The sequence below is a fragment of the Hyla sarda genome, unplaced genomic scaffold (assembly GCF_029499605.1).
Source record: "Hyla sarda isolate aHylSar1 unplaced genomic scaffold, aHylSar1.hap1 scaffold_1966, whole genome shotgun sequence".
NCBI classification, from domain to species: Eukaryota; Metazoa; Chordata; class Amphibia; order Anura; family Hylidae; genus Hyla; species Hyla sarda.
This window is the reverse complement of record NW_026608623.1, coordinates 16015-43513: the sequence shown is the minus strand read 5'-3', so window position 1 is coordinate 43513 and position 27499 is coordinate 16015. Positions and strand designations below refer to the sequence as shown.

The 27499-nt window shown below is 46.4% G+C and overlaps 1 protein-coding gene across 1 annotated transcript in view; it reads right to left on the bottom strand.

Moving 5' to 3' along the window:
- LOC130316826 (uncharacterized) overlaps positions 1–26363 on the bottom strand; it is a 32332-nt gene extending 5969 nt beyond the window's left edge. The window contains exon 1 of the mRNA XM_056552819.1: positions 26346–26363. The gene's annotated coding sequence lies outside the window, so the exon portion shown is untranslated. The remainder of the gene's footprint in view (positions 1–26345) is intronic.
- Between the last annotated feature and the right edge of the window lie 1136 nt (positions 26364–27499).

Genomic DNA, 27499 nt, shown 5'->3' with positions numbered 1-27499 from the left:
TTTGTTTGTTAGGAATCTGGTAGAGAAAGTACAGGAAGTGATTAGGTTAGTGGAAAAATTTGGATATTTCTCAGGAATGAAAATTAATTGGCAGAAGTCCGGTCTCATGCCTTTGGATGAAGAAATTGAGGTCCCTATTGGCCCTGTAAAAGTACTAAGACTTAATGATAGTTTGGAATATCTGGGTGTTAAGATCTCTAGCGCTGTCTTGGATTTTGAGAGATTAAATTTGGACCTCTGTTGGGGAAGGTAAGGGGAAAGGTAAATACATGGAGGAAAATGAGATTGGGAATGGCAGATAGAATAGGACTGCTGAGAATGGTATTACTCCCCATGATAACACATTATTTGAGAGCTTCTCCCATATGGATAAAAAATATTTGGTTTAAAAAATTGGAAAGTATATTAAACAATCTTATATGGGGTGAAAAAAGAGTCAGGATCAAGAGTCAATATTTGTACCATCCCTTAGAGGAAGGAGGGCTGGGTCTCCCTAATTTTCAGCAATATTTCATAGCATCCCAACTAACATTGGTTATTCAAGAGCAACAAACACTGTTGGATTATTTGAAAAGGGGGTGTAAGAAATCTGGGTCCATATGGGAGTGGTTGGAGAGTGGGAGTTTGAAGAAGGGTGTAGAAGAGGAGAACGTAGCTAAAGATTTATTGCTACAAGTATGGGATAGTATGAAGTCAGCAACAGGGATAATGAGTAGTGTGTGTGGTGTACCCCCTTATGGGAAAATGAGAACTTCCCAGAAATAAAGAAAATTGCAGAATATGTGAATTGGGAAGATAAAGGAATTAGGTTGTTAGAGCAGGTTTGCACAAATGGGGAAATAATAGATTGGGAATGTTTGAGTGAACGCTTTAATCTAAAAAATACTAATTACTTTGGTTATGTACAGTTAAAAGACGCCTTGGGACAGGAAGAACCGAAAGGGAAATTAAAGGTAGGGTGTTATCACATTACAGAATATATTTAAAGTGCACAGGGGGGGGGGGGGGAAGGAAAATAATGAGTACTTTATATAAAATGTTAGGTCAGAAGGGTTGGGATGACGTAGTCAAACGGTTAGGACAGGCACTGGATATAGGTGGAATTTCAGAAGAAGAGTGGAAATTGGTGTTAAAGAATATTTGAAGAACAACGATCAATGCAAATAATAGGGTGTCTTTTTTGATGTTAGTATATCGGGCACAGTACTCACCGCAATTTTTGTATAAAATTAATGTTAGGGAAAATGCACAATGCCCCAAGTGTGGGTTTGAGGGAAGTAATTGGTTACATATGGTATGGAATTGCACGAAGTTGCTAAAATTTTGGAGTGTAGTGTTTGAAACTATTAAAGCTAGAATAGGCGTGATATTGCTCTTTGAACCTAAGGTTGCAATTTATGGACTAGGAACAATGGGAACGAAGCATACTGATCTTATACTTGGAGTATTAGGAGTGGCAAAGAATTTGATTCTTAGGAAATGGTTGGCCCCAGCGGTTCCATCAAGGGAAGAATGGTTAGGAGGTATAAATAAGGTTAGAACTTATGAGTTGTTGTGGTTCAAGGACAGTGAAAGAAATAAAAAAAATCGAGAATAAATGGCTACCCTGGGAGAAAGGAGAAAGTAGATAGTGAAAAGGAGTAAAGAGTAAGAGAGGAGTAGGGAAAGGAAGGAAGTCAATGGATTTCGGGCAGGCTTTCTTAAGGGGAGGGAGGGAAAAGGGAGGGGGAGGAGTTTTGTTTGTTTGCTTTGTGATAATGATGTAAGCATTAATGGACTTTGTACGTATTAAATTTATAATAATAAAAAAAAAAACGAATGCATTCGTAATTAACGAATGCATTCGTACATAACTAATGCATTTGTACATAACGAATGCATTCGTGAGTAGCGAATGCATTCGTGAGTAACGAATGCGTACGTTATTTACAGACTGCATTGTTTGTTAACAAGAGTCAACATTCGTAGTTATCGAATGCATATGTTAATCGGCATTCGGATCTTAACGAATATCGTCAGATTGGCATTCGTTAATACGGCGTTTTCGTAAAGACCCGATATTTTATGTTTGGCACCTTACGAATATCGTCAGATTAGCATTCGTTAATGGGGTGTTTTCGGAAACATTCGATATTTCATGTTCGTTTTTCGGCATCATCCGAAAATAACGAAAATCACACTTTTTGTTATTTTAGCGATTCGTTCCGAAACGAAATGCACATGTCTATTACATGAGGATGAGATTTGTTACAGTGTGTCACCATATTAGAAAGGATATTACAAGAGAAGAAGGTTTGTTACAGTTTGTCACCCCAGTAGTAAGGAGTTTACATGAGGAGAAGGTTTGTTACAGTGTGTCACCCCAGTAGTAAGGAGATTACATGAGGAGGGGGTTTGTTACAGTGTGTCATCTCAGTAGTAAGGAGATCACATGAGGAGGGGGTTTGTTACAGCGTGTCACCCCAGTAGTCAAGAGATTACAGTAGGAGGAGGTTTGTTACAGTGTGTCACCCTAGTAGTAAGAAGATTACATGATGATGGGGTTTGTTACAGTGTGTCACCCCAGTCGTAAGAATATTACATGAGGATGGGGTTTGTTACAGTGTGTCACCCCAGTAGTAAGAAGATTTCATGAGGAGGAGGTTTGTTACAGTGTGTCACCCCAGTAGTAAGAAGATTACATGAGGAGGGTTTATTTTTTACAGTGTGTCTCCCAAGTAGTAAGAAGATTACATGTGGAGGAGGTTTGTTACAGCGTGTCACCCCAGCAGTAAATTAATAACTTGAGGATGGGGTTTGTTAAAGTGTGTCAACCCAGTAGTAAGGAGATTAGATGAGTTTGTTACAGGGTGTCACAAGGATTACACAAGGAGTAGGTGTGTTACATTGTGTCACCCCAGTAGTAAGGAGATTACATGATGAGGAGGTTTGTTACAGTGTGTCACCATAATAGTAAGGATATTTCATGGGGAGAAGGTTTGTTACAGTGTGTCCCCCCAGTAGTAAGAAGATTACATTATGAGGAGGTTTGTTACAGTGTGTCACCCCAGTAGTAAGTCAATAACATGTGGAGGAGGTTTGTTACAGTGTGTCAGCCAAGTAGTATGAAGATTACATGAGGATGAGATTTGTTACAGTGTGTCACCATATTAGAATAGGTGATCATAAAAGAGCAAAAAAGACCTCGCAAATGGCGCTGCTGGTTCCGTGGAGATGTAGGAATAAACCAAAATCCAAGTTGGAATATTGTAAAAGCTTGTGGATTTTATTGCAAATGAATAAAACCAATAAAAGCAATAGCAATAAAAGAGTGATACAGGTTAAGATTACGCGTTTCGGGGGAGCCACCCCCTTCTTCAGATCAGTATGCAGACTATACAAACAGAGATTCTATAAATACTGGAAAAAAGGGCGCCAGGTACATTAGGGGGCGGAGTTATGCAAATTACATACATGTGAAACAATAGGAAAAATTAGGAAAAACCACAGAAACCGAATGTAATCAAAGAATGTACATCTTATATAGGTAACAGTGGGGACCAAATGTTATTAAGACAGGGAATTCAGTGTGTGGCTCAAAGATGAGGCTGCCGATGTCTGGCAGTATCAGGCCACACATCCGGACCTCAGATGAAAACATCCGGGGTCCAGATGTGAGCCAGAACAGCTCTGACAGCGGCCGTGATGTGTAATGCGAGGGCGCGCGTCAGGGGGGAGTTGCCACGGACGCGTTGCTAAGGTGCGTGCGTCACGTGGCTAGTGCGGCCAATCAGGAAGCAGTGATCCCGGAGAGCTGTCAGTGGTATGCTGACAGCTCCGTGCGCTGCATCTAACAGTGTGTAGCTCTGTGTAAGCTGGCGAGAACTGCAGGGGGATGGAAGAGGATATCCAGAAATGATTAAATTGATTTAAATAAGAATGAAGTGTGTTATTTAGGGGAGAGTGATGCATGATACAGGGGGATGGGGGGATACGGAGCATGAGAGGACTAAAAAAGAAAATAGGAGAATGTGATAACAAATATTGGGAAGATGGGCTAGTAGTCATACCTGGGTACTGTGGACATGGGGTGGAGGTACATTGCATGTACATAATGGGTGACAGCTACTGGAGTGGGGGTCCTAGTTCAGGTAGCCTAAATACATATATATATATATATATATATACATATATATATACATATATATATACACATGCACACATATACATTGGGGGGGGGGGCACGAGATCCAGCCGAGGAGATGTAGAGTGGGTAAGGAATTATATGTGTATATACATGAGCATACGGGTAGTAATGCACATGTGTCACGAAAGACATGTGTCGGCATATGTTTGGCAGCCATATAGCAGGACAGCTGTACTTAATAGTTGTATAATAACACATATGAGTGACAATGCACATGCATCGCAAGAGATGCATGTGAGCATATGCATATGTGTGGAGCTGGACCAATGTACTACTGTGCATGTATGTGAGTGAAACCATACACATTTGAGTAGCAGTGTACATGTGAGAGTGTGTTCATGTGCATAAGGGTGATAATGCACATTTACCACAACATGCATGTGAATATGTAGAATGGAATGAAATGAATGGTATATTGGGGTTTGTGTAGAATTTTTGGTGGATGGGGTGATTAAAGTAAAATTAGTGGTAAATACAGGCGGATCAGGGTTGATTAATCTGATGGATGCGTTCAAGGGTTAAAGGTTACATTCAATCATTTCATTGAAACCCCCTGGTGAGATGGTGCCCAGGGTATGAATCCAAAAGTTCTCACGTCTTCTGAGGGTGTTGTATCGTTGGTTGACATCCTTATTGATGTGTTCTATGGGGGTAGCCTTAATATTGCTGAAATCACCCTGGTGGTGCTCAGTGAGGTGACGCGAAACACTGTGGAGTAGGAAGCCGCGTGTGGTGTTGCTGCGGTGCTTATTCAGGCGTTCCCTAAAGCACCTTATGGTCCTACCCACGTATTGCTGTTTGCAGGAGCACTGTAAGAGGTAAATGACATACCGGGAGCCACAGTTGAGGAATGATTTGATGTTAAAGGTTTCTTTGGTAACGGAGGAGGAAAATGATTGGCAGTTGTGTGCAATGTGTGAACAGCACTTGCATCGTGGAAGACCACACTTGAAGCTTCCTGTTAACGTGGGAAAAATGGAAGGGTTATTGCGCAGTATCGTGGTTTTGAGTTTACTGGGAGCGATGATATTCCGTAGTGTCCGGGCTCTACGGAAGGTAAGCGGAGGTTTGGATGGAAGATTGCTTCTTAGGTAGGGATCCTGCAGTAGGACTGGCCAGTGTTTGGTGAGGATTTTCCTGATAGCATAATGTTCTTGGCTGTATGTGGTGATAAAGTTGGAAGTACGTTCCGTGGTAGTATTTATTGGTTCAGGTTTGGGGAGTAAGCAGGAATTTTGACTGAGGGAGAGAGCCCTATTATAGGAGGACTGCACCAACGATCTGGGATAGCCCTTTGCCTTGAACCGGGCCTTTAGAATGTTACTTTGTGATATAAAGTCACTGTCTTTTGTGCAGTTCCTTCTGATCCTCTTAAACTGTCCATATGGTACATTAGTGAGCCATTTCTTAAAATGGCCACTATCAAAGCCAAGATAGCTGTTGCTATCTACTGGTTTGAAGAAGGTCTTGGTGTAAAGTGAATGACCATCGTGGGAAACCAGTACATCCAGGAATTCTGCATTATTGCTGTAAACGGATTGGGTGAAGTGGAGTGACCAGTCATTGGAATTTAGATGAGTGATGAAGTTGTTTAGACTAGATCTGTCTCCTTTCCAGATAATAAAAATATCGTCTATGTAGCGCCTATAAAAGATGCAATTAGAGAAAAGATGATGAGGGTACACAAAGATTTCCTCGAAGAGTCCCTAGGCGACCTAGGCGACCGTGTTTTATCATCATCATCAATGGATTTCAAGACATCAAGGCTTCACAGAAGAGCCCACCTCTTCAAGACTCTCGTCACCACGGACAATACAGAACCTACTAGAGACCTTCAGGATTCCTCTAACAAAGGTACTGTCTCAGCTACTGACTTCGAGGACATGAAGTCCCTCTTCTTTGAACTAGAAAGACTTTCTTTTGAAGAGACACAACACCAATTGGATGGTGCTTTTCTGGATATGTACCTTAAGGAGGACATTATTCCAAGAGGACTCAGATTGCACCCCCTACCCTCCTTCACCAATGATAATGCTTTCTGTAATGACTGGGAAAATGCACAAAAAATTTGTTCTAACACATTACTGAAATTATTATGGGGTAAACGTAACTCCCTGGTTAATGACATTTCAGAAAGAATAGACACATGCATTAACTCTCTCAACAAATACAATCACTTTCCTGAATACAGGGAATGGCACACCTCTCTCAACAATAAGGTGCACAAGTTGGAGAGGGATGTCATTTCCAAAAAGATCCATAAACTTTCCAGGGATCGCACCGATTACCAGAATGAAAATATCAAATACTGGGTAAAAAACCCAACACAATCTAAGAACCTTCGCCAAGACCCTCACACATCGCACCCCCAGAATGCTGGGTCTACACAACCCATGGTTCCTGATCAACCCCACAAGGACGCCACTCATAGGCATCCTCCCAATAGGGTACACCAACCCTGTCCCAATAACAATAGACATTATCAACATCCAAGAACATTCAATGCTTCCAATCACCATAAAAATAAGTCCAAACCGCAGCCTTCTACCACCACACAAATCCACACTCCACGCAATCGTCTCTCAAAACGGATTGCCCATTCTGCTACCACCATCAGCACTATCCCCCCAACCAGACTGAATACGCATTACACTACCACCATAACACCGGTCAATTGCACACGGCCCATCCCCCCTGCCCCCTCAGTCTCGATCATTTCTTCACCCAAGTCACCAGGCAACAACAATGCTGATAGCAGAGTCTCAAAGACGTCAATATCCCTTCAGCCTTTACCAACAGCCATCTCTTCTCATCCTGTTTCCACGCAGGATATTCCAACACAAGACCTACTTGACCTCTTGGAGCACATATCTGACCCACCACCCACCCTTCCCTCTGGTAGATTCCGTACAGACTCGGATAATTTATTTGAAGATTCCCTTACTGTAGCTACCACCCCACTTACCCCATATAGACGCCTTTCTGTACATCAGTTTTTTACCCCTGTCAGCACTCCACATGGAATCGAAGATACCAATTAGACAGAACTCACCAACCTTGGACTCCTCCATCACCAACAACACCACGATTTTTTTAGGGCTTCCTACCCTAATCAAAACCCCTCCGTTACTTGTGAACCAGATAGATTTTCCCCCCTTGGAGCAGGTTCATCTAGCACCACCCCTGGGCACAAAAAGAAAAAACCAAGAAAGAGGGGATGCAGAGGAGGGTCCAGTACCAAGGAAAGAAAGGAAACTAATAAAAGAATACTTCAAGGTAAAACCAAAGAACTCAACACAGTAAAAATCTTCAACCTCTCCAAATACACACCCAATGATGTTGAACAGAGCGTTCTGGCTAAAGGATTATCTTTTTGCCCCACGTCCAAATCCAATAACTTTGACCTCTTTCTTGATCTTAATTCTTTCATACGAAAACTCACAATTAAAAGGTTTTTTAGCCTCAAAGACTCGAGTGGGGTCTCCCCCACCACTAATATAGGCGTCTCTGAACCTCCCGTTCTTGTACCACCTTCCATCACCACGGGCTTGCGTCCTAAATCTAACTTTTATCCTCTCCATGCAAAAGGGAGCTTCATAGATGCATTCTCTTCCCTGGTACAATCGGACTTTGACAACCTCACTAAGAAGTCTACACAGTACAACCGTAACTCCAAATACAATCTGACAGCAGCAGAAAGATCCGCCATTAAATCCCTGTCAGATAACCAACACATCACCATTCGTCCAGCCGATAAAGGCGGAGGAATAGTACTCCTTGACAGAGATGACTACATTGTCGAGGCCACCAGACTACTATCCGATACTGCCTACTATTCTCCCATATCACACAATCCGACCAAGGCCTTCCAGGAGGAACTCACCACTCTGGTCAATTCAGGCCTATCGCGAGGAGTATTAACAAAATCCGAAAGGGATTATATTCTCATCACAGAACCTGCTCTTCCGCTGTTCTATTACCTCCCAAAAATTCATAAAAACATCACTAACCCACCTGGTCGACCAATCATCTCTGGCATTAATTCCATTTCATCGAACCTTTCTCACTATATAGACTTACTCCTGCAGAGCCATGTTACCACCCTCAAATCTCATCTGAAAGACACCACAGACTTCATTAAATCAATCCTGGAAATTGAATGGAAACCGGAATATCTGCTTGTTACCCTGGACATCACTTCATTATACACCGTTATCAAACATGAAGCAGGAATTAAGGCAGTCTCCCATTTCATCTCCAAAGACCCATCCATGCCCTCGGCCCAAGTGGACTTCATTCTACAAGGACTCCACTTCATCCTGACGCACAACTACTTTGAGTTTTTGGGTCAGCTATACATACAGCACACCGGGACCGCTATGGGGTCCAAAGTAGCACCCAGTTTCGCGAATCTGTTCGTGGGACTCTTCGAGGAAATCTTTGTGTACCCTCATCATCTTTTCTCTAATTGCATCTTTTATAGGCGCTACATAGACGATATTTTTATTATCTGGAAAGGAGACAGATCTAGTCTAAACAACTTCATCACTCATCTAAATTCCAATGACTGGTCACTCCACTTCACCCAATCCGTTTACAGCAATAATGCAGAATTCCTGGATGTACTGGTTTCCCACGATGGTCATTCACTTTACACCAAGACCTTCTTCAAACCAGTAGATAGCAACAGCTATCTTGGCTTTGATAGTGGCCATTTTAAGAAATGGCTCACTAATGTACCATATGGACAGTTTAAGAGGATCAGAAGGAACTGCACAAAAGACAGTGACTTTATATCACAAAGTAACATTCTAAAGGCCCGGTTCAAGGCAAAGGGCTATCCCAGATCGTTGGTGCAGTCCTCCTATAATAGGGCTCTCTCCCTCAGTCAAAATTCCTGCTTACTCCCCAAACCTGAACCAATAAATACTACCACGGAACGTACTTCCAACTTTATCACCACATACAGCCAAGAACATTATGCTATCAGGAAAATCCTCACCAAACACTGGCCAGTCCTACTGCAGGATCCCTACCTAAGAAGCAATCTTCCATCCAAACCTCCGCTTACCTTCCGTAGAGCCCGGACACTACGGAATATCATCGCTCCCAGTAAACTCAAAACCACGATACTGCGCAATAACCCTTCCATTTTTCCCACGTTAACAGGAAGCTTCAAGTGTGGTCTTCCACGATGCAAGTGCTGTTCACACATTGCACACAACTGCCAATCATTTTCCTCCTCCGTTACCAAAGAAACCTTTAACATCAAATCATTCCTCAACTGTGGCTCCCGGTATGTCATTTACCTCTTACAGTGCTCCTGCAAACAGCAATACGTGGGTAGGACCATAAGGTGCTTTAGGGAACGCCTGAATAAGCACCGCAGCAACACCACACGCGGCTTCCTACTCCACAGTGTTTCGCGTCACCTCACTGAGCACCACCAGGGTGATTTCAGCAATATTAAGGCTACCCCCATAGAACACATCAATAAGGATGTCAACCAACGATACAACACCCTCAGAAGACGTGAGAACTTTTGGATTCATACCCTGGGCACCATCTCACCAGGGGGTCTCAATGAAATGATTGAATGTAACCTTTAACCCTTGAACGCATCCATCAGATTAATCAACCCTGATCCGCCTGTATTTACCACTAATTTTACTTTAATCACCCCATCCACCAAAAATTCTACACAAACCCCAATATACCATTCATTTCATTCCATTCTACATATTCACATGCATGTTGTGGTAAATGTGCATTATCACCCTTATGCACATGAACACACTCTCACATGTACACTGCTACTCAAATGTGTATGGTTTCACTCACATACATGCACAGTAGTACATTGGTCCAGCTCCACACATATGCATATGCTCACATGCATCTCTTGCGATGCATGTGCATTGTCACTCATATGTGTTATTATACAACTATTAAGTACAGCTGTCCTGCTATATGGCTGCCAAACATATGCCGACACATGTCTTTCGTGACACATGTGCATTACTACCCGTATGCTCATGTATATACACATATAATTCCTTACCCACTCTACATCTCCTCGGCTGGATCTCGTGCCCCCCCCCCAATGTATATGTGTGCATGTGTATATATATATGTATATATATATGTATATATATATATATATATATATATATATATATATGTATTTAGGCTACCTGAACTAGGACCCCCACTCCAGTAGCTGTCACCCATTATGTACATGCAATGTACCTCCACCCCATGTCCACAGTACCCAGGTATGACTACTAGCCCATCTTCCCAATATTTGTTATCACATTCTCCTATTTTCTTTTTTAGTCCTCTCATGCTCCGTATCCCCCCATCCCCCTGTATCATGCATCACTCTCCCCTAAATAACACACTTCATTCTTATTTAAATCAATTTAATCATTTCTGGATATCCTCTTCCATCCCCCTGCAGTTCTCGCCAGCTTACACAGAGCTACACACTGTTAGATGCAGCGCACGGAGCTGTCAGCATACCACTGACAGCTCTCCGGGATCACTGCTTCCTGATTGGCCGCACTAGCCACGTGACGCACGCACCTTAGCAACGCGTCCGTGGCAACTCCCCCCTGACGCGCGCCCTCGCATTACACATCACGGCCGCTGTCAGAGCTGTTCTGGCTCACATCTGGACCCCGGATGTTTTCATCTGAGGTCCGGATGTGTGGCCTGATACTGCCAGACATCGGCAGCCTCATCTTTGAGCCACACACTGAATTCCCTGTCTTAATAACATTTGGTCCCCACTGTTACCTATATAAGATGTACATTCTTTGATTACATTTGGTTTCTGTGGTTTTTCCTAATTTTTCCTATTGTTTCACATGTATGTAATTTGCATAACTCCGCCCCCTAATGTACCTGGCGCCCTTTTTTCCAGTATTTATAGAATCTCTGTTTGTATAGTCTGCATACTGATCTGAAGAAGGGGGTGGCTCCCCCGAAACGCGTAATCTTAACCTGTATCACTCTTTTATTGCTATTGCTTTTATTGGTTTTATTCATTTGCAATAAAATCCACAAGCTTTTACAATATTCCAACTTGGATTTTGGTTTATTCCTACATCTCCACGGAACCAACAGCGCCATTTGCGAGGTCTTTTTTGCTCTTTTATGATCACCTACTCTCTCCAGGAGACGGTTTTTACCTCACCTGTAACCTCAGGCTCAGCAGCGGCTCCGGCTATTTTGTAACCCGTGCATTGGGTTGATATGCAAGTTTAATACTTGCTCTAAGGTGAGCAGTTACTACCTAAGGGGCCTGCAAGCCCCGCACCTACTTCCCTTCCTTTTCCCTCAACCACCCAACGGTATCACACGAGGCGCCCTCTCTGGTCTCTCTTTTTTTCTCCCCATACAGGTTCTCCACCATATTAGAATGGATATTACATGAGGAGAAGGTTTGTTACAGTTTGTCACCCCAGTAGTAAGGAGTTTACATGAGGAGAAGGTTTGTTACAGTGTGTCACCCCAGTAGTAAGGAGATTACATGAGGAGGGGGTTTGTTACAGTGTGTCATCTCAGTAGTAAGGAGATTACATGAGGAGGGGGTTTGTTACAGCGTGTCACCCCAGTAGTCAAGATATTACATTAGGAGGAGGTTTGTTACAGTGTGTCACCCTAGTAGTAAGAAGATTACATGATGATGGGGTTTGTTACAGTGTGTCACCCCAGTCGTAAGAATATTACAGGAGGAGGGGGTTTGTTACAGTGTGTCACCCCAGTAGTGAGTAGATTACATGATGAGGAGGTTTCTTACATTGTGTCACCCCAGTTGTAAGAAGATTACATGAGGATGGGGTTTGTTACAGTGTGTCACCCCAGTAGTAAGAAGATTTCATGAGGAGGAGGTTTGTTACAGTGTGTCACCCCAGTTGTAAGAAGATTACATGAGGAGGGTTTATTTTTTACAGTGTGTCTCCCAAGTAGTAAGAAGATTACATGTGGAGGAGGTTTGTTACAGCGTGTCACCCCAGCAGTAAATTAATAACTTGAGGATGGGGTATGTTAAAGTGTGTCAACCCAGTAGTAAGGAGATTAGATGAGTTTGTTACAGGGTGTCACAAGGATTACACAAGGAGTAGGTGTGTTACATTGTGTCACCCCAGTAGTAAGGAGATTACATGATGAGGAGGTTTGTTACAGTGTGTCACCATAATAGTAAGGATATTTCATGGGGAGAAGGTTTGTTACAGTGTGTCACCCCAGTAGTAAGAAGATTACATTATGAGGAGGTTTGTTACAGTGTGTCACCCCAGTAGTAAGTCAATAACATGTGGAGGAGGTTTGTTACAGTGTGTCAGCCAAGTAGTATGAAGATTACATGAGGATGAGATTCGTTACAGTGTGTCACCATATTAGAATGGATATTACATGAGGAGAATGTTTGTTACAGTTTGTCACCCCAGTAGTAAGGAGTTTACATGAGGAGAAGGTTTGTTACAGTGTGTCACCCCAGTAGTAAGGAGATTACATGAGGAGGGGGTTTGTTACAGTGTGTCATCTCAGTAGTAAGAAGATTTCATGAGGAGGAGGTTTGTTACAGTGTGTCACCCCAGTTGTAAGAAGATTACATGAGGAGGGTTTATTTTTTACAGTGTGTCTCCCAAGTAGTAAGAAGATTACATGTGGAGGAGGTTTGTTACAGCGTGTCACCCCAGCAGTAAATTAATAACTTGAGGATGGGGTTTGTTAAAGTGTGTCAACCCAGTAGTAAGGAAATTAGATGAGTTTGTTACAGGGTGTCACAAGGATTACACAAGGAGTAGGTGTGTTACATTGTGTCACCCCAGTAGTAAAGAGATTACATGATGAGGAGGTTTGTTACAGTGTGTCACCCCAGTAGTAAGAAAATTTCATGAGGAGGAGGTTTGTTACAGTGTGTCACCACAGTAGTAAGGAGATTACATGAGGAGGGGGTTTGTTACAGTGTGTCATCCCAGTAGTAAGGAGATTACTTGAGGAGGAGGTTTGTTACATTTTGTTTCCCCAGTAGTAAGGAGATTACATGAGGAGGGGGTTTGTTACAGTGTGTCATCCCAGTAGTAAGGAGATTACTTGAGGAGGAGGTTTGTTACATTTTGTTTCCCCAGTAGTAAGGAGATTACATGAGGAGGAGGTTTGTTACAGTGTGTCATCCCAGTAGTAAGGAGATTACTTGAGGAGGAGGTTTGTTACATTTTGTTTCCCCAGTAGTAAGGAGATTACATGAGGAGGGGGTTTGTTACAGTGTGTCATCCCAGTAGTAAGAAGATTACTTGAGGAGGGGTTTGTTACAGTGTGTCACCACGTAGTAAGGACATTACACGAGGAGGAGATTTGTTACAGTGTGTCACCACAGTAGTAAGGATAATACATGGGGAGGAGGTTTGCTACAGTTTTTCACCCCAATAGTAAGGAGATTACATGAGGAAGAGGTTTGATGCAGTGTGCCACCCCAGTAGCAAGTTCGTAACATGAGGATGGGGTTTGTTGCATTGTGTCACCCCAGTACTAAGGAGAATACATGGGGAGGTTTGTTACAGTGTGTCACCCCAGTAGTAAGATTACATAAGGAGGAGGTTTGTTACAGTGTGTCACCTTAGTATTAAGGAGATCACACGAGGAGGAGGTTTGTTATAGGGTGTCACCCCAGAAGTGAGGAGATTACACGAGTAGGGGGGTTGTTACAGTGTGTCACCCCAGTAGTAAGGAGATTACATGAGGAGGCGGTTTGTTACATTGTGTCACCCCAGTAGTAAGGAGATTACAAGAGCAGGAGGTTTGTTACAGTGTGTCACCCCATTAGTAAGTTAATAACATGAGGAGGTTTATTACAGTGTGTCACCCAAGTAGTAAGTTAATAATATGAGGATGTTTTTTTTTTTTTTTTTAACAGTGTGTCATCCCAGTAGTAAAGAGATTACATGAGGAGGCGGTTTGTTACATTGTGTCAACCCAGTAGTAAGGAGATTATGTGAGCAGGAGGTTTGTTACAGTGTGTCACCCCAGTAGTAAAGAGATTAAATGGAAAGGAGGTTTGTTACAGTGTGTCACCCCATTAGTAAGTTAATAACATGAGGAGGAGGAGGTTTATTACAGTGTTTCACCCCAGTAGTAAGGAGATTACATGAGGAGGAGGTATGTTTCAGTCTTTAACCCAAGTAGTAAGGAGATTACAAGAGTAGGGGGTTTGTTACAGTGTGTCACCCCAGTAGTAAGGAGATCACATGAAGAGGAGATTTGTTACAGTGTGTCACCCCAGTAGTAAGGAGATTATATGAGGAGGTGGTTTGTTACAGTGGGTCACCCCAGAAGTAATGAGATTACATTAGAAAGGAGGTTTGTTACTGTGTGTCACCCCAGTAGTAAGAAGATTACATGAGGAGGAGGTTTGTTACAGTATGTCACCCCAGCAATAAATTAATAACATGAGGATGGGGTTTGTTAAAGTGTGTCACCCCAGTAGTAAGGAGATTACATGAGTTCCTTACAGTTTGTCACTCAAGTAGTAAGGAGATTACATGAGAAACAGGTTTGTTACAGTGTGTCCCCACAGTAGTAGGGAGAATATATGAGGAGGTGGTTTGTTACAGTGAGTCACCTCAAGTGATCCTCCTGGGCAAAGGGACCCGTACATCCACCTGGCCAACAACCGGGACTTTGATATTTTTAATTTCTCCTCCAGAGGTCCGGGGCGCCTAGCCAAATCGCCCCACCAATGTTTGCCGACTCGCCCGACGCTTTTGCAACCGCCGCCGGGGGGTCCGCGTCACCAATCCTGTGCCCAAGGACGGCACGCCCTGCCTTGATACAGGGACCCGCGCCTCCCGCCCTTATAGCGTCTCTGGTTCTCTACATTTCAAAAGTCTACAGGCATGGAAGACCCTTCCAGAAGTCTTGCCCATGATCGTTTTTTAATTTCGCCTCCGGAGGCCCGGGGCGCCTCAGCGGACCGCCCGCCGATGTTTGCCGACTCGCCGACACTTCTGCTCCCCGCTGCCAGGGGTCCGCATCACCGATCCTGTGCCCAAGGACGGCGTGCCCTTCCTGGGTACAGGGACTTACACCTCCCGCACTTATAGCTTCTCTGGTTCTCTGCATGTCAAAAGTTACAGGCATGGAAAACCCTTCCAAAGGGCTTTACGTGTCCGGTTGACCCTCCTGGGCATAGGGACACGCACCTCGTCCTGGCCGACATCCTGGACTTTGAAATATTTCATTTCTCCTCTGTAGGGCCGGGGCGCCTCATCGGACCGCCCGCCGATGTTTGTTGATTTGCCCAACGCTTCTGCTCCCCACCGCCAGGTGGTCCACGTTACTGATCCTGTGCCCAAGGACTGCGCGCCCTGCCTGGATACAGGGACCCGTGCCTCCCGCCCTTATAGCCTCTCTTGTTATCTGCATGCCAAAAGTCTACAGGCATGGAAGATCCTTCCAGAGGCCTTGCCATGTCCGGTTGACCATCCTGGGCATAGGGACTCGCATCTCCCCCTGGCCGACAATCTGGACTTCGTAATTTTTCATTTCGCCTCTGGAGGGCCGAGGTGCCTCAGCGGACCGCACGCCGATGTTTGTTGACTCGCCCGATGCTTCTGCTTCCTCCTGCTGGGATGTCCGCGTCACCGATCCTGTGCCCAAGGACGAAGTGCCCTGCCTGGGTACAGGGACCCGCGCCTCACGCCCGTATATCCTCTCTGGTGCTATACGTGTTAAAGGTCTACAGGCATGGAAGCCTGTCAGGGGACTGTTTCAGAGGCTTCGCCCGGGGACCGCCCAACCCCGGGTGGGGTACATGAACCAGCCCAATCTACCTGGAAAATACCAAGGGAGAAACCGGAAAGTCCGTTCGCAGGAGAGCCCGCGCTCGGCCCTGGCCTACCCTGGAAAAAACCAAGGGAGAAACCGGAAGGTTCTTCACCGGGGGAGCTAGCGCTCGGCCCTAGCGTACCATGTGAGAGAGGCCGAGTGTGGGCCCCCCTGGGGGGCGAACCTCCTCAGCAGACCGCCCTCTGATGTATTCTTACTCGCCCGACGCTTCTGCTCCTCGCGGCCGGGGGGGGGGGGGGTCCGCATCACTGATCCTGTGCCCAAGGACATTGCGCCCTTCCTGGGTGCAGGAACCCGCACCTCCCGCCCTTAAAGCCTCTCTGGTTCTCTGCATGTCAAAAGTCTACATGCATGGAAGAACCTTCCAGAAGCCTTGCCATGTTCGGTTGACCATCCTGGGCATAGAGACTCGCATCTCCCCCTGGCCGACAACCTAGACTTTGTCATTTTTCATTTACCCTCCGGGGGAGCCGAGGCGCCTCAGCGGACCGCACACCGATGTTTGTTGACCGCTGCCGGGGTGTCCGCGTCACCGATCCTGTGCCCAAGGACGGTGTGCCCTGCCTGGGTAAAGGGACCTGCGCCTCCCACCCTTATAGCCTCTATGGTTCTCTGCGTGTCAAAGGTCTCTAGGCATGGAAGCCTGTCAGGGGACTGTTTAAGAGGCTTCGCCAGGGGACCGCCCGGCCCCGGGTCGGGTACATGAACCAGCCTATTCCCCCTGGAAAATACCAAGGGAGAAACCGGAAGGCTTCTGCTCCCGGATGCTGAGGGGTCCGCATCTCCGATCTTGTGCCCAAGGACGGCGCGCCCTGTCTGGGTACAGGGACCCGCCCTTATAGCCTCTCTTGTTCTCTGCGTGTCAAAAGTCTACAGGCATGGAAGATCCTTCCAGAGACCTTGCCATGTTCGGTTGACCATCCTGGGCATAGGGACTCGCATCTCCCCCTGGCCAACAACCTTGACTTTGTAATATTTAATTTCGCCTCTGGAGGACCGAGGCGCCTCAGCGGACCGCACGCCGGTGTTTGTTGACTCACCCGACGCTTCTGCTCCCTGCTGCCGGGATGTCCGTGTCACCGCTCCTATGCCCAAGGACGGCGCGCCCTGCCTTGGCACAGGGACCCGCGCCTCCCGCCCTTATAGCCTCACTGATTCTATACGTGTCAAAGGTCTACAGGCATGGAAGCCTGTCAGTGGACTGTTTCAGAGGCTTCGCCCGGGGACCGCCCAGCCCGGGGTCGGGTACATGAACCAGTCCAATCCCCGTGAAAAATACCAAGGGAGAAACCGGAAAGTTCGTCCCCAGGGGGCACACTCTCGGCCCTCGCGTACCCTGAGAGAGCGGCTGAGTACGGGCTCCCTTGGGGACGAACCTCCTCGGTGGACCGCACGCCGATGTATTCTTACTCGCCCGATGCTTTCGCTCCCCGCTGTCGGGGGTCCACATCACCGATCCTGTGCCCAAGGAAGGCGCACCAGGCATGGAAGCCTGTCAGGGGATTGTTTCAGAGGCTTCGCCCGGGGACCGCCCAGCCCCGTGTCGGGTACATGAACCAGCCCAATCCCCCTGGAAAATACCAAGGGAGAAACTGGAAAGTTTGTCCCCAGGGGAGCCCACGCTAGGCCCTGGCATACCCTGAGAGAGCGGTTGAGTACGGGCTCCCCTGGGGAGGAACCTCCTCAGCGTACCGCCCAACAATGTTTTCTTACTCGCCCGATGCTTCCGCTCCCGGCGGCCGGGCGGTCCACGTCACCGATCCTGTGCCCAAGGACGGCGCACCCTGCCTAGGTGCAGGGACCCGCGCCTCCCGCGCTTATAGCCTATCTGGTTTTCTACGTGTCAAAGGTCTACAGGCATGGAAGCCTGTCAGGGAACTGTTTCAGAAGCTTCGCCCGGGGACCGCCCGGCCCATGGTCGGGTACATGAACTAGCCCAATCCCCCTGGAAAATACCAAGGGAGAAACCAGAAAGTCCGTCCCCAGGAGAGCCAGCGCTCGGCCCTGGCCTACCTTGAGAGAGCGGCTGAGTTTGGGCTCCCCTGGGAACGAACCTCCTCAATGGACCGCCCGCCGATGTATTCTTACTCCCCCGATGCTTCTGCTCTCCACTGCCGGGGGGGTCCATGTCACTGATCCTGTGCCTAAGGACGGCGCGCCCTTCCTGGGTACATGGATCCGTGCCTCCCGCCCTTATAGCCTCTCTGGTTCTCTGTCTGTCAAAGGTCTACAGGCATGGAAGCCTGTCAGGGGACCGTTCCGGAGGCTTCGTCCGGGGACCGCCCAGCCCTGGGTCGTGTACGTAAACCTGCCCATTCCCCCTGGAAAATTCCAAGGGAGAAACCTGAAGGTTCATCCCCAGGGGAGCCCGCGCTCGGCCCTGGCATACCTTGAGAGAGCAGCTGAGTACGGCTCCCCTGTTGACGAACCTCCTCGGTGGACCGCCCGACGATGTATTCTTACTCGCCCGATGCTTCCGCTCCCCGGGGGTCCACATCACCGATCCTGTGCCCAAGGACGGCGCACCCTGCGTGGGTACAGGGACCCACGCCTCCCGCCCTTATAACCTCTCTGGTTCTCTGTGTGTCAAAGGTCTACAGGCATGGAAGCCTGTCAGGGACTGTTCCGGAGGCTTCACCCGGGGACCGCCCAGCCCAGGGTTGGGTACGTGAACCAGCCCATTCCCCCTGGAAAATACCAAGGGAGAAACCTGAAGGTTCGTCCCCAGGGAAGCCCGCACTCAGCCCTGGCGTACCCTGAGAAAGCGGCTGAGTACGGGCTCCCCTGGGGATGAACCTCCTCGGCAGACCGCCCGCCGATATTTGTTGTCCGCTGCCGGGGTGTCTGCGTCACCGATCCTGTGCCCAAGGACGGCGCGCCCTGCCTGGGTACAGGGACCCGCACCTCCCGCCCTTATAGCTGCACTGGTTCTCTAAGTGTCAAAGGTCTACAGGCATGGAAGCCTGTCAGGGGACTGTTTCAGAGGCTTCGCCCGGGGACCGCCCAGCCACGGGTCGGGTACATGAACCAGCCCATTCCTCCTGGAAAATACCAAGGGAGAAACCGGAAAGTTCGTCCCCAGGGGAGCCCGCGCTCGGCCCTCGTGTACGCTGAGAGAGTGGCTGAGTACAGGCTCCCCTGGGGATGAACCTCCTCGGTGGACCACACGCCGATTTATTCTTACTCGCCCGATGCTTCCGCTCCCCGCTGCCGGGGGTCCACATCACCGATCCTGTGCCCAAGGACGGCGCACCCTGCGTGGGTACAGGGACCCACGCCTCCCGCCCTTATAACCTCTCTGGTTCTCTGTGTGTCAAAGGTCTACAGACATGGAAGCCTGTCAGGGGATCGTTACGGAGGCTTTGCCCGGGGACCGCCCAGCTCCGGGTTGGCGGGTTGGGTACATGAAACAGCTCAATCCCCCTGGAAAATAACAAGGTAGAAACTGGAAGGTTCGTCCCCAGGGGAGCTCGTGCTCGGCCCTGGCGTACCCTGAGAGAGCGGCTGAGTACTGGCTCCCCTGGTGATGGACTTCCTCGGCGGACCGCCCACCAATGTTTGCCGACTCGGGCGACGCTTCTGCTCCCCGACGCTGGGGTGTCCGCATCACCGATCCTGTGCCCAATGACGGCATGCCCTGTCTGGGTACAGGGACCCGCGTCTCCCGCCCTTATAGCCTCTCTTGTTCTCTGCATGTCAAAAGTCTACAGGCATGGAAGATCCTTCCAGGGGCCTTGCTATGTTAGGTTGACCATCCTGGGCATAGGAACTCACATCTCCTCCTGCTGGCCGACAACCTGGACTTTGTCATTTTTCATTTTGCCTCTGGAGGGCCGAGGCGCCTCAGTGGACCGCACGCAGATGTTTGTTGACTCGCCTGACGCTTCTGCTCCCCGCTGCTGGGTGCTCGCGTCACCGATCCTATGCCCAAGGACGGCGCGCCCGGCCTGGGTACAGGGACCCGCACCTCCCGCCCTTATAGCCTCTCTGGTTCTCTACGTGTCAAAGGTCTATAGGCATGGAAGCCTGTCAGGGGACTGTTAGAGAGGCTTCGCCCAGGGACCGCCCTGCCCCTGGTCGGGTACATGAACCAGCCCATTCCCCCTGGAAAATACCAAGGGAGAAACCGGAAGGTTCGTCTCCAGGGGAGCCCGCGCTCGGCCCTGGCCTACCCTGAGAGAGCGGCTGAGTACGGGCTCCCCTGGTGATGCACCTCCTCGATGGACCGCCCGCCGATGTATTCTTACTCCCCCGATGCTTCTGCTCTCCGCTGCCGAGGGCGGTCCAAGTCACTGATCCTGTGCCTAAGAACGGCGCGCCCTTCCTGGGTACAGGGACCCGCACCTCCCGCCCTTCTAGCCTCTCTTGTTCTCTGCGTGTCAAAGTCTACAGGCATGGAAGCCTGTCAGGAGACCGTTACGGAGGCTTTGCCCGGGGACCGCCCAGCCCAGGGTTGGGTACGTGAACCAGCCCAATCCCTCTGGAAAATACCAAGGGAGAAACCGGAAGGTTCGTCCCCAGGGGAGCCCGCACTCCTTCCTGGCGTACCCTGTGAGAGTGCAGGCTTCCCTGGGGACGAACCTCCTCGGCAGACCGCCCTATGATGTATTCTTTAGTATGAGGAGAACCGAAAAGATAGGACTTGCTTAGCCCCTGGCGCCTATTCCCCAAGTATCGATTCCAGCCGGTAGTAGTCCATAAAACAACTGGCCTTTATTGGTAAAAAAGAAGGGTGCAACACATTAGTTTCAAACCCGGGCCGGGTTCTTCATCAGGCAGTGGTTGTTACAAGAGCACATTCCCGCTCGTTTAAATATACACCTGTGGACCGGCATAGAACTGCTGCCGGGTCACCGGGTCATTGCAATTATCACATTTTGGCAAAAAAGCTTTTTTACACATAAGGAAATTAACAAACATGAAAAACTTAAAATATGTAAAGCAGAATTATAGATATGGTATAACACCTTTATATTGGTTAAATTAGCACTTATACCCTCGTCACTCCTAGAAGGAGCTGAGGTCTCCCTTAGAAGGTGCCCACTGCTGTTGGGCTGCGGTCAGGCTGCGAATATTAACAAGATGAGGAACTCTCCGCAGGTTGGTGCGCCAGGTTTGTGATATTCATATTAGGTATTGGAACCTTGTAACTTCTAGGAGGCGCTGAGGTCTCATGTACGAGTGCCCACTGTTGGCAGGCTGCGGACCCGTTTGTCGCCGCATGCGCTGTCCCTGAATGTTGGGGGTATTTCTTTGGAGTTACCCCGTAGCACAAGCATAGAGTGGAACACGCCGAAACTGGTATGTAGATTAGTAGTTCGGTCCAGGCCGCTGGAAACACCATTAAAGGAGAACGTAATGGTTTCTTTGTGGGAGAGGTGTGGACTATCTTGATGCAGGTAAGCGGATGGTGAGGTATCCTCTGTTTGGGATCAAGATAATTGTATCTTGGGTATGTTCCTTGGTTATAGGGGATGGGCATGCCGGTGTGCATTTGAATATAACAATTATTAATTATTAATAATTCTTTAATAATTATAGCGCTCCCAGCGTGTCTAACCGGACCGAAATTGTAGTCGCCGCGGGTATGAAGCATATGACGGGTGGTCTAATTGAACGTTATTGGTAGTAGACACTTACTATACCCTGGTTGTCTAGCTAGCTTGAGCCATTATATGGACATAAAGGATTATTGGAATTATGATAACTGATTATATAATAGTCTCGTCTATTTCATTGAGACCCCTCGGGTTCACTGTGCTCAACTTGAAGATCCAAAAGACCTTTCGTTTTTTTAGGAGTTCATATCGGTTGGAATTGTGATCAGGAATGTAATCAATGGGAGTGATTTTTATGGGATCCGCACTCTCCGGGTGTGCAATTGCACAGTGCCTGGAGACTCCATGGAGCAGAAATTTTTTCTTTATATTTTGTCTATGTTTGTTCATCCTGCCTATATACTGCAGACCGCACATACAATCCAGTAGGTAGATGACATAATTCGATTGGCATGTCAGTCTGTATTTGAGTTGGAATCTTTCATCTGTTGAATGTGACTTAATCTCATTTACATTGTTTTTGATCTCCTTGCAGCATTTGCAACGGGTGGACCCACATCTGAAGCTTCCTACAGGTAAGTTCATGGTCCCTTTAGTCTGTTTGTGCTGTCGTATCTGGCTGGGGGCCAGCAGGTTCTTCAGAGTGGGGGCTCTGCGGAATGTGATTTGGGGGTGCTCGGGAATTTTTCCTTTAAGGTATACGTCGCTTTGGAGGATGTGCCAGTGTGTTCTCAATATCTGCTTCATCCGAGTAGCGGCGGTGGAGAATGTGGTTATAAAGTTGGTCTTTTGTATGTTTAATTGTATCGCACAGTCAACTTTTTTCTTTTCTTTGTCCGGGACAAGACACTCTTTTTGTGTTCTGTGTTGTACTTTTCTCATTGCTTCCTTTATGATTAGACCAGGGTATCTCTTTTCTTTGAATCTTTTTTCCAGAATTTTCGCCTGTGTTTTAAAGGTTCCATTGTCTGTGCAATTCTTTCTCACCCATTTGAATTGACTGTAGGGGACATTTTTAAGCCATTGCTTGTGATGCCCACTTTCAAAATCCAGATAACTGTTTACATCAACAGTTTTGAAATAAGTTGATGTGATGAAGTTTTCAGAATTATGGCTAATACATAGGTCCAGGAAGTGGATTTCTCTATTACTTGTCTCCATTGTGAACCGGATTCCCCAGTTATTGTTGTTGAGTTCGTCAAGTAGTATGTCGGTGGTTTCTCCTGTCCCATTCCAGATGAAAAACAGATCATCTATATACCTGCCATATAGAATGATATGGGATGATAAGGCCGGGTTAGTAGTGATGTATTTTGACTCGAAGGCGCCCATAAACAGGTTTGCATAAGCCGGTGCGACCTTCGAGCCCATCGCGGTCCCTTTGCACTGATGGTATGTTTTTTTATTGTAGGTAAAGAAATTGTTGGTTAGTATGAATTCCAATCCTTTAATGATGAACTGTTTCTGTTCAAGTGGCAGTGCAGTATCATTTTCCAGATAACTGTAGGCGCTTTTCAGTCCTAGATCATGTGTGATATTAGTGTAGAGTGATGTCACATCGCAGGAGATAAGATGATAATCCGGTTTCCATGGTATTTTGATCAGTGTTTCAATGAGTTGAGTGGAGTCACGCAGATAGCTGGGTAGTTGAATGACATACTTCTGTAAGAACAGGTCTATGTAATGCGAGAGATTACTGTTAAGGGAGTTTGTTTTATGAATTTTTGGTAAGAAGTAGAAGTATGGTTTATTGGCATTACTGGTTCTCAGATATTTTTCTTCATCCTTATTCAGGATGTTAAGCTGTGCTCCTTCTTTGATGAGTTGGTGCAAATTCCTAAATTCCTTTCCACCTGTGGGAAGGGATCTTGTTTTATGGACAGATAGTATTCTGTATCCAATAGGATCCTATTTGCTTCCTTCTCGTAGTAGTCATAGTCGAGGATGACCAGTCCTTCCCCTTTATCCGCACTGCGGATTACGATTGCTGGGTTTTTCTGTAGTTCTCTCATTGCTGTCCTTTCTTTTGCGGTGAGGTCAGATTTTTTTGACTCCATTTGTTTCAACATTTCTTTGGAAACAAGTTCATGAAATACCTCAATGCTGGGCCCTTTTGCTTGTACCGGGTAGAATGCTGATGGTAGTTTGACTGACTGATGTATCATCAGATCATTACTCAATTCCATATCTTTGTCCTCCTGTTTTTGGTGTGTACCATTTGTTTCTTTGATGGCAAAAAATCTCTGTAGTGTGAGCTTCCTGATAAACCTATTGAGGTCTAGGAAAATCTGGAATTCATTCCCTTTGTGTGACGGGCAGAATGAGAGCCCTTTCTCCAATAGGGTTGTCTCATATGGGCTTAGGCAATGTTTTGAGAGGTTGAAGATTTTTATTGTCCCTCCACTGTTGCTGGAGGTACTACTTTCTTTGCTCTTCTTTCGTCCTGTTCTTTTTCCTCCTCGTTTCCCTCTGTATCTTCCAGCTTTCTTTTGTTTTTCTTCTTTTGGAACATCATTGGTATGTTGGATGGTTTGTTCCTGGGGCCTACCTCTAAAAAAGGAATTCCTGTGGGATTAGGTTTCTCACTTTGCCCCGCTTTTTCTGTGCGATCTGCGGTTTGGTTCTTCCTTTCTCTGAGGTATTGAGCCAGGGAGCTCTGATTGTCAGTGTTGTCAACTACTGTAATTTCATTACCCTGTACAGTTTCACAATTATGATGTTCCATGATTGCAGGTTCTGGTGGCGTTATTGCTTCATGGATAGTGAGATCCAGATCTATCAGATTCACTATCCCGGTTTCTGGTTTAGCAGGTGTTCCTAGGTCAAACCTGGGTGGAGTGCTTTGTAGTTTACATCGCTGTTGTTTGATTCTGTCCTGGACCTCCTTGCTCAGGTTTTGGTATTTTTTCGAGAGGTTATGGCTTGCTTGTATAAATAATGATTTTGGGGTACTCAGAGTTTCTATTACCCTATTAGAGAAAGGGCTCTCATTTTGCCCGTCACACAAAGGGGATGAATTCCAGATTTTCCTAGACCTCAATAGGTTTATCAGGAAGCTCACACTACAGAGATTTTTTGCCATCAAAGAAACAAATGGTACACACCAAAAACAGGAGGACAAAGATATGGAATTGAGTAATGATCTGATGATACATCAGCCAGTCAAACTACCATCAGCATTCTACCTGGTACAAGCAAAGGGCCCAGCATTGAGGTATTTCATGAACTTGTTTCCAAAGAAATGTTGAAACAAATGGAGTCAAAAAAATCTAACCTCACCGCGAAAGAAAGGACAGCAATGAGAGAACTACAGAAAAACCCAGCAATCGTAATCCGCAGTGCGGATTAAGGGAGAGGACTGGTCATCATCGACTATGACTACTACGAGAAGGAAGCAAATAGGATCCTATTGGATACAGAATAATATCTGTCCATAAAACAAGATCCCTTCCCACAGGTGGAAAGGAATTTAGGAATTTGCACCAACTCATCAAAGAAGGAGCACAGCTTAACATCCTGAATAAGGATGAAGAAAAATATCTGAGAACCAGTAATGCCAATAAACCATACTTCTACTTCTTACCAAAAATTCATAAAACAATCAATAACCCCCCCTGGCTGCCCCATCATATCAAACACAAACTCCCTTAACAGTAATCTCTCGCATTACATAGACCTGTTCTTACAGAAGTATGTCATTCAACTACCCAGCTATCTGCGTGACTCCACTCAACTCATTGAAACACTGATCAAAATACCATGGAAACTGGATTATCATCTTATCTCCTGCGATGTGACATCACTCTACACTAATATCACACATGATCTAGGACTGAAAAGCGCCTACAGTTATCTGGAAAATGATAATGCACTGCCACTTGAACAGAAACAGTTCATCATTAAAGGATTGGAATTCATACTAACCAACAATTTCTTTACCTACAATAAAAAAACATACCAACAGTGCAAAGGGACCGCGATGGGCTCGAAGGTCGCACCGGCTTATGCAAACCTGTTTATGGGCGCCTTCGAGTCAAAATACATCACTACTAACCCGGCCTTATCATCCCATATCATTCTATATGGCAGGTATATAGATGATCTGTTTTTCATCTGGAATGGGACAGGAGAAACCACCGGCATACTACTTGACGAACTCAACAACAATAACTGGGGAATCCGGTTCACAATGGAGACAAGTAATAGAGAAATCCACTTCCTGGACCTATGTGTTAGGCATAATTCTGAAAACTTCATCACATCAACTTATTTCAAAACTGTTGATGTAAACAGTTATCTGGATTTTGAAAGTAGGCATCACAAGCAATGGCTTAAAAATGTCCCCTACAGTCAATTCAAACGGGTGAGAAAGAATTGCACAGACAATGGAACCTTTAAAACACAGGCGAAAATCCTGGAAAAAAGATTCAAAGAAAAGAGATACCCTGGTCTAATCATAAAGGAAGCACTGAGAAAAGTACAACACAGAACACAAAAAGAGTGTCTTGTCCCGGACAAAGAAAAGAAAAAAGTTGACTGTGCGATACAATTAAACAAACAAAAGACTAACTTTATAACCACATTCTCCACCGCCGCTACTCGGATGAAGCAAATATTGAGAACACACTGGCACATCCTCCAAAGCGAGCACCCCCAAATCACGTTCCGCAGAGCCCCCACTCTGAAGAACCTGCTGGCCCCCAGCCAGATACGACAGCACAAACAGACTAAAGGGACCATGACCTTACCTGTAGGAAGCTTCAGATGTGGGTCCACCCGTTGCAAATGCTGCAAGGAGATCAAAAACAATGTAAATGAGATTAAGTCACATTCAACAGATGAAAAATTCCAACTCAAATACAGACCGACATGCCAATCGAAATATGTCATCTACCTACTGGATTGTATGTGCGGTCTGCAGTATATAGGCAGGACGACCCAATCCCTGCACTGTTTGATGAACAAACATAGACAAAATATAAAGAAAAAATTTCTGCTCCATGGAGTCTCCAGGCACTGTTCAATTGTACACCCGGAGAGTGCGGATCCCATAAAAATCACTCCCATTGATCACATTCCTGATCACAATTCCAACCGATTTGAACTCCTAAAAAAACGAGAGGTCTTTTGGATCTTCAAGTTGAGCACAGTGAACCTGAGGGGTCTCAATGAAATAGTCGAGACTATTATATAATCCGTTATCATAATTCCAATAATCCTTTATGTCCATATAATGGCTCAAGTTAGCTAGACAACCAGGGTATAGTAAGTGTCTACTACCAATAACCTTCAATTAGACCACGCGTCATATGCTTCATACCCGCGGCGACTACAATTTCGGTCCGGTTAGACACGCTGGGAGCGCTATAATTATTAAATAATTATTAATAATTAATAATTGTTATATCCATATACACACCGGCATGCCCATCCCCTATAACCAAGGAACATACCCAAGATACAATTATCTTGCTCCCAAACAGAGGATACCTCACCATCCGCTTACCTGCATCAAGATAGTCCACACCGCTCCTACAAAGACACCATTACTTTCTCCTTTAATGGTGTTTCCAGTGGCCTGGACCGAACTACTAATCTACATACCAGTTTCGGCGTGTTCCACTCTATGCTTGTGCTACGGGGTAACTCCAAAGAAATACCCCAACATGCAGGGACAGCGCATGCGGCGACAAACGGGTCTGCAGCCTGCCAACAGTGGGCACTCGTACATGAGACCTCAGCGCCTCCTAGAAGTTACAAGGTTCCAATACCTAATATGAATATCACAAACCTGGCGCACCAACCTGCGGAGAGTTCCTCATCTTGTTAATATTCGCAGCCTGACCGCAGCCCAACAGCAGTGGGCACCTTCTAAGGGAGACCTCAGCGCCTCCTAGGAGTG